Source organism: Adiantum capillus-veneris, chromosome 28, assembly GCF_014529385.1.
Source record: "Adiantum capillus-veneris isolate H3 chromosome 28, ASM1452938v2, whole genome shotgun sequence".
Classification (NCBI taxonomy): domain Eukaryota; kingdom Viridiplantae; phylum Streptophyta; class Polypodiopsida; order Polypodiales; family Pteridaceae; genus Adiantum; species Adiantum capillus-veneris.
Genome location: NC_140958.1, coordinates 116,503,915 through 116,519,195, shown reverse-complemented (window position 1 = coordinate 116,519,195; position 15,281 = coordinate 116,503,915). Strand labels below are relative to the sequence as shown.

Genomic DNA, 15,281 nt, shown 5'->3' with positions numbered 1-15,281 from the left:
GATGAGCATTTCTATCGCTTCCACTCTGTGAAATCTATTAGAATTAACGTATAGATTAGCCGCAAAATACACTTTCAATAACGTATGGTGTTTCTCTTTGGCCCAGAAAGGCTCAATGAAATACTTCTTTCACCGGATCCCATCATACTATCTCTTATAGACTATAACCTTTCTTTTGACGTAAGTGTAGCTATCTTGCTATGAACCAAGAGGATTTGTACACACAATTAATCCCAATCACTAGACAAAACATATATATTATGGTAAGCACAAAACTACAATTTCAAAGAACAATTTGTAGCATGTTTGGTCGGTAAATATTGGATGCCATTAACTCATCTATTAACCCTTTCATATTACACATGCTATGATATGACCATAGCCTTGATGTTTTCATCTTTGTGTTCTTTTGATATGCTCTTTTGTGTTCTTTCTTTGTGTGTGTGAGTGTAAGAGAGAAAGAGTGGGGCTTCTTTGATTGCACTTCCTTCCAAACCCTAGACTTCATGGCATCTATGGTTTAACTCCTTCATATAGTTTTTTGGAGGTCTCTCACAAACTCTCACAGCCACTTGGCAAGACCGCAAATTTCGCGACATATATTTGGTGAACCCGATGCGAATATGTGAAGGTGAGATTTTGTGCGTAACCATGGGTGATCATGTGAAGCAACAGGGTATGCATTTTGACCGAGCAACAATGCAGAAAAGCATTTGCAATGTTTATGGAACAACAACATGCCACTGAAAGAAGGAATATTTTAGCAATCAAAGCCATATAAGCGGTTGTCAAGAGAATGGATCAATTCAATGGCAAAGATGTAACCAAGTACTTGCACGAGTATGTGAAGGAGGTGGAGCTGCATCGCGTGTCAGAAGGTGAGATGATTCAAAGCTTTGAGCTAGTTGTTGCTCCCGAAATTAGGGAACATGTTAGGGGAATTAAAGACGGGCATGGGAGAAACTGGGAAGAACTCGAAGTAGCTTTAAAGGAGGAATATTTCATGGAGGACTCTGAGAGAGTAACCAAAAGGGCATTCTTAGAATGGGTAGTCAAGCCAAAGCAAGGACTATCAATAACATAGCTACTTAGGGAATTTAGGCGGCGCTATGCACAACTCACCAGGACAGAAACGGCCACACTAAATGCAAAGAAGACAGATCTTTTCTTACAAGTTGTAAGTAAAGAGTTTCAAGAAAATTTGGAGCTTCTTCTTGAAGATAAAGATGCTGAGCAAGGACTAAAGACCGATTGGAATGAAGTTGAAGGTGCTGTCTCACTGCTTGCCAAACGACAAAGAAGGAGGGACAAGATGATACTAAACACTACAAGTCCTTCAACCTCAACTTCTGAAAAAATGGTAAAGCTTACTTTTATAGCTCCTAAGTTTGATGAGTCCATACTAGATGAGCTTGTGAAGGGAATAGAATGATCCAGTGCATGCCTACATTACAAAATGCCAACAAAATGAGGCTATTGTAGAAGAGAAGCGCAGACGTGAGAATGCTGATGAAGGACCATCAAAAAGAGATTTTAAAAGTGGAGAAAGAAGCAACTCAATGCCTTCCCAAACACCCCCAGCACAAGGAGCATCTCCACTTGAAGTACTCATGGAGGAGTCAACAACAGGAAAGAAGAAAGAGTCAACAAAAGGTAAGACAAAAGGCCCAACTTATAAACTACAATCTGATATTGAGGTTGCTACAGATTTAAAGAAAGTCTTGGAGGAGAAGATTTTGAATAGCAAGATTGAGTTCACTATGGGAGAAGTCCTTGGCATTGCAAAGCGTGAATTCCACGAGGAGATCATTGACATCATAAAGAGAAAGAGACAAACTCTTACTGATGTTGCTCGTCCACAGGTTGATGGAGAAACCTTGAGGACACAAGGGATGCAATTGCGATATAAGGAGGATGATGGAGGTGTGGTGGGATCCTACCAATCTAGTGGGACAATGAAGCAAGTGTATTTCTCAAATGATGATGAAGAAGTTGAAGCTATTCCTAGGAGCTACTATTCATGAAGTCACTGGGCAAGGGCTACTATAAAAACTTTGGTCAAGGTAGGTGATCTTGAAGAGCCATTTGTTGCCTTGATTGACCATGGTTCATAAATAAACATAATGTCAAAGAGTCTCTACAACAAGTGTAAATGGCCGATGGACACAGATCATGGTTGGATGGTGAAAGTGGCAAACAATTCATCCAGTGAATTCTATGCAGTATGTCCAGGTGTGAAGGTGACAATAGGTGATGTAAAAATTGACCAAAACTTCTTTGTATAGGATACATCTTCATATCATCTCATCCTTGGACATCCCTACATTGTGGGAGTTCAAATGGAAACAAAGGTAATGGACGATGGTTCAGCATATGCCAGGGTACGAAGAAAAGATGGTAAACGTGCTGTCTAATTTCTCACAGTTTGTGTAAACCATGAAAGAAATCGTGACAACCTCAAAGAACATCCTCTACCAAAGGTGAAAGAGTTTCATGATCATAGGGAAATGATGGGTTTTGGCCAAGTACCATTGTAAAGTGGGATTGCAGTGGTACAGAAAGGAAAAGGGTCTCGCCTGATCCAAAAATAGGTGAAACTTTCTCAACGAGCTCCTTTGTAACAAGGAATGGATTAGTATGTTTTACAAAACTTAAAGATTTGAGAGATGTGAGAGGCAATATGTACATAATGTACAAATAGGCATGAAAGAGAGTGGGTTGCTAGAGCCTACTGAAAATATTTTGGGTTTGTGTGAGCAAGTTTCTTTTGTAGATACTATGGGGGATCTTGATGTTATAATGGAGTCTAGCCTGCATCTTGAAAGTGAAGTTGTAGAAGTATGCTCTATGGAAATGTATCAAGTCATAGAAGCCTTTAAAGAAAACCAATGTTTCAAGCAAACAGTTGGCCCAGAAGTCCATGTTGAAACTAAATACAAGAGTGTAGAAAAGAAGGTGAAACCAGTAGCTTCACCCTTACCACCCAACAATAGGAACAAGATTGAGCAGGCTTCTTTGCAACCAAGTTTAAGGAATCCTAAAAGGATTGGTTGCATACCTTCACAAAGGAGTCTTTTCAAGAGTTGCAGATTGGTTGCAAGGAGTTTCTAACACAGGAGGAGAAGACAAAGTGATTCAAAGAAATGCTTTCAAAGCATGGTAAGGCTTTTGCATTTGAGCCACATGAGATAGGATGTGTTGATCCTTCTATTGTAACTCCTATGGTAATTTTCACAATACCTCATTTGCCTTAGAATATGCGGCCTATTCCAGTTTCAAAGGCTCATTTGCCAAAGTTAGTAGAGATACTGAATGAAAAAATCAAAATGAGATTTTGGAGCCTTCTTGTGCTCCATACTCAAACAGGTGGTTCACAGTTCCAAAGAAGAATGGTGCTCTACGCTTCTTCCAAGATATGTAACCAATGAACAAGGTGACAATTAGAAATGTAGGTACATGACTGATCGTGGATGAGTTTGCAGAGGCGTTTGCAGGGAGGGCAATCTACTCAATGGGGGATCTCTACCTAGGGTATGATCAATTTCAGCTTGCAATTGAAAGCAGAGACTTGACAACCATGAGGACACCTTTGGGTTTGGTAAGGATGTGTACCTTGCCGCCGCAGGGAGCAACCAATTCGTTTGCACATATGATGAATGGGATGAATAAGGTCTTACATGACTTTATTCCTCCAATCTCAATGCCTTTCATTGATGATTTGTCTATCAAAGGATGTGAAGAAAGTGAGAAAGATGAAGCTTTGGATCTCAAGGGATGTCACAGGTTTGTGGTAAATCATAGTAAATGATTGTGATAAAATATTGTCTAGGTTGGAAGAAGTGAATCTTACATTGTCAGGGAATAAGTCTATGTTTGGTGTCAATAAGGTGCACATTGTGGGGCACATGTGCGGGCCATATGGTAGGAAACCTTGTCCAACAAAGGTAGATGCCATCCAAAGAATGAAAGAAACATGCACTAGCATCACCAAGGTTAGAAGGTTTCTTTGAGCATGTGTCTTTTATGATATTTGGATTCCACATTATGCACATGTAGCTGATCCTCTTTATCAATTGCTTAGAGAGAATCAAAAGTTTAAATGAACAGAAGTACATGTAAAAGCCATGAGAAAGCTAAAGGAGTTGCTTTAGTCAACACTAGCTTTGAGAAAGGTAGACTATGAGTGTCAAAGGCTAGTAATTGTGACAGTAGACACTAGTCCTATAGGGATTGGATGGGCAATAGGGCAAGATGACGAAGAAGGACACATGTATGTGGTAAGATTTGAAGCAAAGGTACTAAGTGCTCGCCAGAGAAACTATCCACAAATAAAGAGAGAGTAATGGGGTATGGTTACAACTTTGAAAAAATGGGAAAGAGTACCTAATTGGTGCATGTGTGGTTGTAGAAACAGATTTTCTACCACTTCTTGGGATGACTACAAGCTGCTCAACGCCAGAAATTGCTATGTTGTGGTGGATTTCATACATTAAGTCCTTAAATCCCGAGTTTAAGCACATTGTAGGTAAAGACAATACAGTGGCAGATATGATATCAAGGGCAAGGTATGAAGATGAGTCACAAATGATTGACGAGGGAGATGATGTAGGCACAAAGTTCTGTTCTATTTCTCATGTCAAAGCTAACAATGTTTGCATGACTAATCCACTTGAATTGTTCTTGAAAGAGCTTTATGAAGGTGATTGGCTTCTTATTGGAAGCTACTCGAGTACTCTAACAAAACAAGATGATTGGTCTGAACAAGAATTCAGGAGGATACACAGGAAAGCATACAGGTACTTTTTGAGGGATGGTTACTTGTGGAAGCATCCTAAACAAAAGGGTGCTACACCACAAAGGATTATATGTAAAAAAGAGACTCAGGAAAAGCTCATGCAAGAGTTTCATGAGAGTTTATGGGCTGGGCACAGGGGTGTGTGGGTAGCCTTCTCCAAGTTGAAAGAAAAATATTGGTGGAAAGGTATGTATAAAGATGTATCTCAATTTGTAGAGTCATGTATAACTTGTCAAATGTATTCAAATGTCCGATATCGTGATGGATTGCACCCTACATATCCACTAGCCATGCACTATAAATGGGTTGTGGATCTAGTCACAATGCCTTTGGACTCTAGCAGATGAGATACTTGGTTCTTGCACGAGAGGGCCTAACTAATCAAGTTGAAGGAAGAGCATTAAGAGCTAAAACCACAGAAGCTGTGTGCAAATTTCTTCTTGATGAGGTGATTTGTTGTTATGGTTGTGTGGGAAAGATCACTGCAGACAGAGGTGAGCTGGATGCCAAGGAAGCAAGGGAGTTCCTTTCTAGATTAAGAATTTAAGCTTTCTCTTACTACAACTTACAACCCTGAAGGAAATGCAAAGAGTGAAAGAGGACATCCTCCTATCATCAAAGCTTTGGCCAAGGCTTGTGAAGGAAGAGTTGGTCAGTGGCCAAAAAATTGTTACCATATGCTTTATGGGCTGATCGTACAACACATAGCTCAGTAACTGGCTATATGCCTGCGGAGCTAATGTATGGTCAAAAGCCAGTGATGCCAATTGAAGATACAATTCCCACATGGAATGTACTACCTTGGCAAGAGGGGCTTAGCAGGCAAGGTCTTCTTGCGTTGCGCATAAGGCAACTAGAGAGAAGACCTGGAGACATTGAGGGTGCAAAAGAACGACTCAAAAATGCAAGGTTGAAAAACAAGGACTACTTTTATAAGCGACATCGGTTCAGGAGCAAAGCAATTGACAAAGGTGACTGGGTTTTAGTGTACGATAGTAGCCTTGATAACCAACACACAGTCATGCGTAGGTTCTCAAAAAGATGGTTTGGACCGTATGTTGTAAAGTATGTGAATGAAAATGCTACTTACAACTTGTCTGAACTAGATGGTATAGAAGTAAATATTCCCATTGCAGGAAAAAGGATCAAAATGTTTAAGAGAAGAGGAGACAATGGTCCAGAAGATGTTGATGAGGAGGAAGAGCAAAACACAGGTGAAAATCAAAGTGAAGATGAAGCTTTAGAATCATCCAGTGAAGAAGAAAGCAAGGAAGATGTACAAGAGGGCTGATCTTACAAAGAGAGAATGCGGCACATACCGGAGGATGTGCAGGTTTAGAGGGGGTGGATGTCATGATGTGACACGTACATAGTGGGAACGCATGCTACAAGATCTATCTTGCAACTTTTTAGACACATAATTATATTTCCTATAATTTACATATGCATATCTAAGTATAGAAATAAGATTTCTATCTCATCTGATTATTTATCTCAAGGGTAATATATTCTTACTTTACCGTCAAAAAGTAGTATGGAAAAAGCATCAATAGATCCGCCTCTTTAACTTGGGGCAAAAAGCATTTCTTTCTACTATCTCATTATTATCTCACATCCTAGCTAGATCCTATATCTAGGGTAACTTCCAATATATATATATATATATATATATATATATATATATATATATATATATATATATATATATATATATATATATATATATATATATATATATTCTATGTATTTTTTATATTTTTCTTATATTTCTTTTAAATAGCTACTAGGAAGAAATCAAATCCTAGTGAGACACTAGGTGGCATGATTTTCAAAGATACACCTATTTTAATGCATTATTGCAACCATGATTATAAAACTTTGTAAAGGAGCAATGTCATGCTTTCGTATGGCATGAGGTGTCCATTGGAATCAAATAAAAGTCTAGGCTAAGGGGACCACAAGAAGACTTTTGCTGCCCAAATTGTACCCTATTTTGATGATTTTTTTACACAAGGTTCCAATCTGAATTGGAAAAATTATATGAATGGAAGTCGTAGCTAATGAACTGAATTTTTTGTCCATATTTTTAATTTTTAATTTGGAGCCACGGTTGAGGAGATATAATCAAAATACTGGACCCCAGTCTGCCCACATCATGCAGGGACAACTCATTTTAAACTTTTCTAGTTTCTGTTCACATTGGCTCTTCTCTTCTTGTGTAGACCCTTGGGGGTTCCCTTCACCTATAAAAGGGAACCTCTTCTTCCTGGACATTCGTTCAAGCCATTGATGAGAGGAATTCGTGAGGGAGTGAGAGTAGTAATTCCTAATTGTACTTAGCCATAAACATAAGTCTAAGCCTACACTTACTCCTAGAGGAAGACTAGGCATTCTTGGAAGCTATCCTTGGAAGATAAGCTCTAATCAAAGAAGGAATTGAACTTGGTGCATCAATCAAGGCCCCACTTCTTCTCTCTCCATAAAAAATGGTGAATAACTCCCGAAGGGTTTGTCAAGTAAGATGTGTTCTACTTTTATATTTTGTTGATTTCTTGTTGTTTTTTTTTTCACTTCTCATCCAACATATATCTCTAATCTCATCTCCCTCTCTAACCAAGCCTATCTCTCTCACTCTTAGAAATTCATTATCTCTACAAATTCTAGGTACATCTCTCCCCGCAGTATCCTTATTGCCTACGGGCAAGAATAGGGCTTGGGAAGGAAATTCTCTTCTCTTCTCTTCTCTTCTTTCATATCTATATTTTGCACATACTAGAGGTATCCTAGATAAATAATCTACATGATGAGCATTTCTATCGCTTCCACTCTGTGCGATCTATTAGAATTAACTTATGGATTAGCCGCAAAATACACTTTCAACAACGTATAGTGTTTCTCTTTGGCTCAGAAAGGCTCAATGAAATACTTCTTTCACCAGATCCCATCATACTACCTCTTATAGACTATAACCTTTCTTTTGACGTAAGTGTAGTTATCTTGCTATGAACCAAGAGGATTTGTACACATAATTAATCCCAATCACTAAACAAAACATATATATTATGGTAAGCACAAAACTACAATTTCAAAGAACAATTCGTAGCCTGTTTGGTCGGAAAATATTGAATGCCATTAACTTATCTATTAATCCTTTCATATTACACATGATATGATATGACCATAGCCTTGATGTTTTCATCTTTGTGTTGTTTTGATATTCTCTTTTGTGTTCTTTCTTTGTGTGTGTGAGTGCAAGAGAGAAAGAGTGGGGCTTCTTTGATTGCACTTCCTTCCAAACCCTATACTTCATGGCATCTATGGTTTAACTCCTTCATATAGTTTTTTGGAGGTCTCTCACAAACTCTCACAGCCAAAAGCCCGGTGCAAGACCGCAAATTTCTCAACAGCGGGTATGTCCTTATGCGCTATGGTAGCACATTTGGTACTTTTGGAGAGCAAAGACGCTCTCCAAAAGCAAGTAAGTCACACAAATCCTCTATAATATTTCAATCACCACTCCAAACACACCAAAATAGAAGGACTTGTAATGCAAGGAGATACACTTCACCATACACAACCAACTTAATCCTAAAAAAAGCACAGAACACAAGAAATTAGGCTTGTGAAATTACTGAACACAAGCATTCAAAGTGGGCTATAGCTTGGGCACCTCAACAAGTTAATACCCATACATATCAATCCATTCACATGGTTGAAAACATTCAAATTCCACATCATAAAATTACCACAAAAGCAATAAGGCTTTCAAAAACAAGAGTAAATTGCTCATGGGCACATCAACATGAGCAAACTAAAGGAGTCAAAGCTTCAAACACATCAACAAAACCCTCTCAGTCTCTTCTCAACCTCTATCAAAGTGAAGATTTTTTAAGATGTTTCCAACATAAAACCCTCACCAAACCCACAAAGAGGATCACTCCTTCAAGAAACACAAGCCTCTCATTTTGGGGATTACATGCAATCACCAACCCAAACAGGCTGCGAAGCTAGTCGAGGTAATTCGAGGCTTGGATTTATAGCTATCACACACCAAACAAAGCAATAATTTCCATCAAAAAAACCATTTTACCAGCCATGGAATCTCACTTTCAAAACTATACATAAACAATCTCCCTCTCAAATTTCTTGCTGCCTTCCACCTACAATTGTGTAGTCACAGCCACAAACTGCTTGATAGAAAGCTTCTTCTTCCTCCCCAAATTCCCATGAACACTTAAAACCACACCCTCTCAAAACTCTCATACACCTCCCTAATCACTTAATTAACAATAATAAGCTTTGATTCATGCTTTTCTCATTCCAAAGTTGAAGAAAATGATGATTACAAGTGTCGGACAACACTACATGAGCTTGAGAGAAACCCTAGTATTCTCATGAATCCTCACAAAATGAGATGATATTTTTTATTTAAAAAAAACCCTAATTCATAACAAACATGGAAATATGAGTGATGTGGCATATGTGAGCCATTTTGGTCCAAAAACCCTCAAATGTGGTCCATTTTGGTGATATTTTTTGCCATTTTTCACATGTGAAACACCATTTTTTATGGCAATTTGGCCAACTAGACACCAAAGAGCACCAAATCCTACACACATACTTGTCAAGAAATTCTCAAGATTTTCAAATCATCTCTCATCACTTTCCATTGATGTCATAGGCGATATTTACGGGATATACACTGCCGCAATCGAGACTGTCCCACAATCTTGCACATCACACTTCCCATGAAAAATAAGTACTAAAACATCTTGCATTTTAGCCTATCCAACCAAAAGCCATACTTAAATAAACTTGAGAGAGCTCCCAAGGAAAATTAAGAGCCGAATCCAAGGTCCACCAACCCCCCCAGAAGGTATGTACATATTGGTGATAGATCATAATCAGCCACACTGCAGTATGTACATAAGTGGTCCATGCCAACCACTATGCCAAGGGCATTGAGCATCCATGAACAAGACGAAAATGCATTTTTTATATACATATGCCATCACTCCTAGCAAGAAAAAACCTTGACATATTTTGCCCACCCACCCCCAGCTTGTAGTTCATTCATGATCTAGGAGGTCAAAGATGTAATGTTGGGCCATAGTCCTCCACTACTGTGAGAGAAGGCACCATAGGTATGTCATCTGCAACCTCATCCTCCACAATATTCATCAACCTAGATACATATTTCTTCCATGTAAATCCATTTACATGTGAACCATGTGTAGTTCCATCCATATCAGCCAATTGGTAAGTACCATTTGCAAATAGTTCTACCTCCTTAAATGGTCCCTCCCACTTAATCTGGAACTTCTTTTTAAAAGTATTATCCAATTTTTTGTTGTATCTCAAAGCTAGATCCCCCTCCTTGATTTCTTTATCTTTAACTTTGGTATTCAACCTTTTCAAATTCTTCTCTTGCATATATCCATAGTGCTCATATGCAAGGAACTTGTCTAACTGCACCTATTGCAAAGTCAAAAATCTTTTGTGCAAAGAATTAGGCAATTCATCCATCATTTTAGTAGGCATTGTCAAGGAGGGAATTTCCACCTCAATTGGCAATAAAGCCTCTTTGACATAAACTAGATAAAAGGGTGAGAAAGAGGTTCTTGTCTTCACCGCAGTCCTATATGCCCATAATGCACATGGCAACTCCAGATTTCAATTATTCCCATGATGTTCAGTCATCTTTTCAAGATTCTAATCAACTCTCCATTGAAGCGCTCATTGAGACCACTACACTATGGGTAATAGGGTATAGTGTAATTGTGTCTAATTTTGAGTTTGTCACATAGATAATCCACCAATTCACTTCTAAAACTTGGACCATTATCACTAAGAATCTCCAAAGGCTTCCCATGCCTACAACATATATCCTCATACACAAATTTAGCAGCATCCTTGCTTGTTATCTGTCTCATAGGCTTTGCTTCTTCCCATCTTGATAGGTAATCCACTGATATCAAAATGTAAGTCTTTCATCTCTGAGTTGCAGACAGTGAGCCTATTGCATCAATACCCCACTTTTCATCAAAATCTATAATGGTCTTCCTCAACTCTTTCTTTAAAACTCTAATACCCATAGCTTAACACTTCTCGTAGGACTTGCACCAATGATACAAATCCTTTTGAATGGATGACCATAAATATCCTTCCTGCAAAATTATGAAGAGTAATCTTCATTGCAAAATTTCCAACACATGCTCCCTCATGGTTTTCCTCCAAAACCCTATAAATTTCTTCCTTCCAAGGTACCCTCCTCAAAACAAGATCCGCCCCTTTCATAAAGGGAACATCATTAATCATTTTATACATGCTTGCTTTCCTGACAAATGCATACTTCTTTGATGTTTCAATTCCCTCTAGTAGGTCACCTATAAAAAAAATTAGTCTCCTTGGAAAGACTCTCTCTTCCCATATACATAGGAGCATCTGCCTTCATTGCAAACACTTCCATTATCATGTCTTGGGCTGCATTATGAGATTCTTCATTCAATTTCTTGTCAATGTGCTTGATATTCCAAGCTTTCAATCTCTGCAATAATCCTTTAATCTTGACGCACGTAATCTTTAAATTAGTGTTTTTAGTTTTACCAAATTCCCAACACCTGTTTCACCACCAAGAGTGCATCCCTCTTGATTTGCAGTCTTTTGACTCCATATTCCAAACACATTTGCAAACCCAACTCTAAGGTCAAATACTCTGCCTTGTTGTTGGTATGTGCATTGATCTTCACTCCCTTTTTTATGAGCACTTCCCTTCTAGATCATAAAGTACCACACCACCTGAAGATGCATTATGAGATTTTTGATAAGAGCCATAAAAGAAAATCAAGTAAGCTCCCTCTAAATCATGTACTTCAACCTTTGGCTTTTGAACCATAGACTCCTTTAATAGAAATGAGCTTTGCTTATATGTGAGCAAATCTATTAAGGTGGCTCTTGTACTATCTTCCACCAAGAAAGAAAATGTAAATTCTTGTAACTCTATAATCCACTTCATCACCGCTTTGGATAAGTTTGTACCATTGATCAATTGGGGCAAGAAAGTGTAGCTTGTTAAACAAGCAAATGGATGAGGGGGGGAGGAGATAATGATGGAACCTGTCCATTTTTCACTTGTGAAACACCGTTTTTTATGGAAGTTTCGCCAACTAGATATCAAAGAGCACCAAATCTTCTATGCATACTTGCCAAGACATTCTCAAGCTTTTCAAATCATCTCCCATCACTTTCCATCGATGTCAAGGCGATCTTTAGGGGATATACACTGCCACAATCCAAACTGTCCCGCAATCTTGCACATCTTTCCATGCAAAATAAGTACTAAACCATCTTGCATTTGAGCCTATCCAACCAAAAGCCATATTTACATAAACATTAGATAAATCCCAAGAAAATTTAAGAGCCAAATATAGTGTCCAACCCCCCAAGAAGGTATGTACATATCGATGACAGATAACAATCAACCAGACTGCAGTATGCACATAAGTGGTCCATATCAACCACTATGCCAAGGGCATTGAGTATCCATGAACAAGATGAAAATGCATTGCTGAAAAAAGTCTCACCAATCTGGTGTAACGTCAGATGCCACTGAACTACTTTATTTTCTGGCGCAAAATTTCCTATCGCAACTTTGTCAATGTCTTGACGGGCAAGATTTCTTCCCACTTGAACAACGGTGTTACTATTCACTTGTGCTAAATGGGTTGGACCTGTGGTATGCTTCTCATCAATGTCCCTGCACACTTGAATTTCATTGCTCTCCTTTCGTGTCTCATCTTGCTGTAATAGAGATAAAAGTGATCTTGGCAATATCTCCCCGGTCTCAAAGCTAGACTTTTGCCTTCTATATACATATGACATCACTCCTAGCAAGAAAAACACTTGACACCACCCCCAGGATTTCCTCCATGCGCACCAAACATTGCATCATATGGACCCCCTCTAGTTGTATGTGGTATTCCTTACTACTCGCCCTCGCTAGTCGCTGCCCCTGTTTATATCATCACAATAGCCGTACTTGTAGGAAGAGCTATGGCCAAACAAATGGCCCCTTGCACTAGAGAGGGAAGCCAAAACACTTCTTGATGAGCTATCGACATAGCCAAGCTCATGAGTAAATTTTTTGGGAACCAAGATTCCAATTACACTCAACCAAGAGAAACAAAGGTGAATCCATGTGAGACTTTATCTACCGCCTAAAATACTTAAATTCAAGATGCCAAACACATGAACGATTTCACGGTGATCAATTGTTTGATTGATTCATTAATGGTATCAACCATAAGGAATTGTACAATAGATTGATCATGCAAGGGATCACAACTTGGGATGACACATAGCTGTAGTCATACAATAGGAACACAACCTTGCAATGAAAGATGCAATCAGTCTTCCAAGTGATTCATCAACAACTAAATCTGCAAAGAATGTTTCTCCCTTGGTTGAACAAATTGTGGCTTCATATTTATAGAAAATACGATATGCCAATAGGAATCAACAATGCAAGGAACCCACACATGAGTTAGTATTCTATTCACATTATAATGGAGACCACCCTATGAGTGAGTGTCCCACACTTTTCCCAGTTTATAGAACATATGAATACCAAGGCAATAGACAAGGCTATGAAGGATAGACTTACCACCCCACTTTGTGTATCACCAAGCTCAACCACAAGCACCAGTTCCTATGCAAGCAATGGCAATAGTGCCCATGCAAGCACCAAGACAATATCTGCATGACAGAATATATCGGCTATTTACACCCTTTCCCCTATCTATCTTACCCCCAACCAAAAATCACATCAGTAAATCAAGTGGCCACTAAAGAAGAAGAAGAGCTAGAATACAAGGAACTCAAGGGTGAGGATTTCCAAGGAGTCTACCTTGAACATTATGTTCAAGATGAAGAAGGACCCAAGCTTGTTTACCATGTGAACACTATAGGAACGAGGAAGGCCATGAATAATGTTGAACGACATCCACCCCTTCAATGCTACGAATGTAAAGGCCCACACAAATAGAGTAAGTGTGCTATCGTTGCAATAAACCCTATAAGATTGCAAACTATCCCTACCTACCACACAAACCTGACCCAATGAATACCGTGCATCTCCAACCAAAATTGGCACCTAAACCATACTATGCAGGCTGTGGCACCGACCATGTGTATAGACAATGCTCCCAACAATCGCCGGATGCCCTAGTCATCACACCCCTCAATATGATAAGTGGATTAGCACAGACCCTAAAAACAACTAGAAAACATAGTGTAAATGCTATCACAAGGCTACAAGAAAAGACAAAGGCTATTGTAGAAGCATCAAATGCTAAGGATGACAAAACAATCACATCCACTAAGCTCAAAATCAAGAAAAAGAAAAAAGAAAAAATCAAGTAAGAGAATTGTAGACACACCTATTGACCCCATAACCATCCAAAATGCAAGCGATGACTCAAACCACCCCTTGTCATCCAGACATATTGCCAAATCCAAAAGAGTTACCTCTAAACTAGCCCTACATTAAAAACATAAACAAACAACTATAGAAAGGCATGGCGTATACCCTACCCTTGCGTATGAGATAAAGGCATTGCAAGAAGAAATTTAATTGGTTGAGGATACCTAGGCAACCTTAGAATCCCAACCAAGACCAATTTGTAATGCATGGAACACCTCGACGACTTTCATAAAGTCACCGCCTGACTTTTGGCAAACCCTTGTAAGTTCCTAGTGTAATTTCAAAAGGAGTAGAAGAAGAGCACAATGAGCAATTTGAGAAGTGGTGCATTGAGATGTTAGAGCAAGATCATCACAAGCATGCCCTCCCCCAAGAAAAATAGAATCCCTCAATCATTCCTGCTTAACCTATACCCATAAACCATTTTCCCCATAATCCTTGGAAATTTCCATTTCCCCATTCAGAAAGAAGGACCGAAGTAGACGCTCAATTAAATGCACCAAAACTAATGAATTTCTTAGCAACACCTACAACCACCACCATGTTGATCAAGCTAAAAAGAGACCTGAAATTGGCCAAAATGTTAAATTCTTTCTTAAATAATGAGCTAACCATTAATTTGGAAATTTTACATGCATCTCTAGTTGAGATTTGACCACCACATAAACTACACAACACACAAGCGATTAAATCACGCTAGTAGAAGAGGATTCAGAGTAAGGCAAACCAAAATCCCTATTCCATCTTTAAACACTTGGTGATTTCTTTGAAGGTGATGAGTCCAATGCATTTCTCCCCGTGGCATGCAAAGGCAATACTATATTAGGAGTACTTGATGGTGGCAGTATAATTACCAAGTGTTGTTGGGAAAAAATGTGACTACCTCAATTAGAAGTGGCTAACGTTTGTGTAAAATTAGCCAATGAAAGCTATAGGAATATTGCAAAACCTAAAGGTTAAGGTTTTGTTACACTATGTGCTCCATACCTTTGTCGTGATGGACTT

The 15,281-nt window shown here is 38.8% G+C and overlaps 1 pseudogene; it reads right to left on the bottom strand.

Annotated features, from left to right (window-relative positions):
- The window catches only part of LOC147421153 (uncharacterized), a 56,889-nt pseudogene that overhangs the window by 30,270 nt on the left and 11,338 nt on the right, over positions 1-15,281 (bottom strand).